Below are 509 nucleotides of genomic sequence, written 5' to 3' on the forward strand. Positions count from 1 at the left end.
TGGTATAAATTTGTGGTCTAGTTCCATTTTTTTTTTTTGCATGTAATTGTCCAATTTTCCCAGCACCATTTATTCAAGAGACTGTCATGACTCTATTGTATACTCTTGCCTCCTTTGTCGAATATTAATTGAGCACAATGGCTTGGGCGAATCTCTGAGTTCTCTGATCTGTTCCATTGGTCTATATGTCTGTTCTTGTGTCAGTACCAAGCAGTTTTGAGAACAGTGGCTTTGTAATATAGCTTGTTATCTGGTACTATTCCCTCCAACTTTGTTCTTCTTTCTCAGGATTGATGGGGCTATTCGGGGTCTTTTTTAAAATATATTTTTATTTTTATTTTTTAAAAATATATTTTGAGAGAGAGAGAGTAGGGGTGCTTTCATTTTAGTGCTCCGTCCTGAGCTCCAGCTACCGGGATGCCTGTGGTCCCCTCTCTCTAACCGCCTCATTCTTTCCGCAGCTTTTCTCAATTTGGAAGAGTTGGAGGGAACTTTCTCTTCTTTGAGCC

Source organism: Myotis davidii, unplaced genomic scaffold (genome assembly GCF_000327345.1).
Source record: "Myotis davidii unplaced genomic scaffold, ASM32734v1 scaffold1006, whole genome shotgun sequence".
NCBI lineage: Eukaryota > Metazoa > Chordata > Mammalia > Chiroptera > Vespertilionidae > Myotis > Myotis davidii.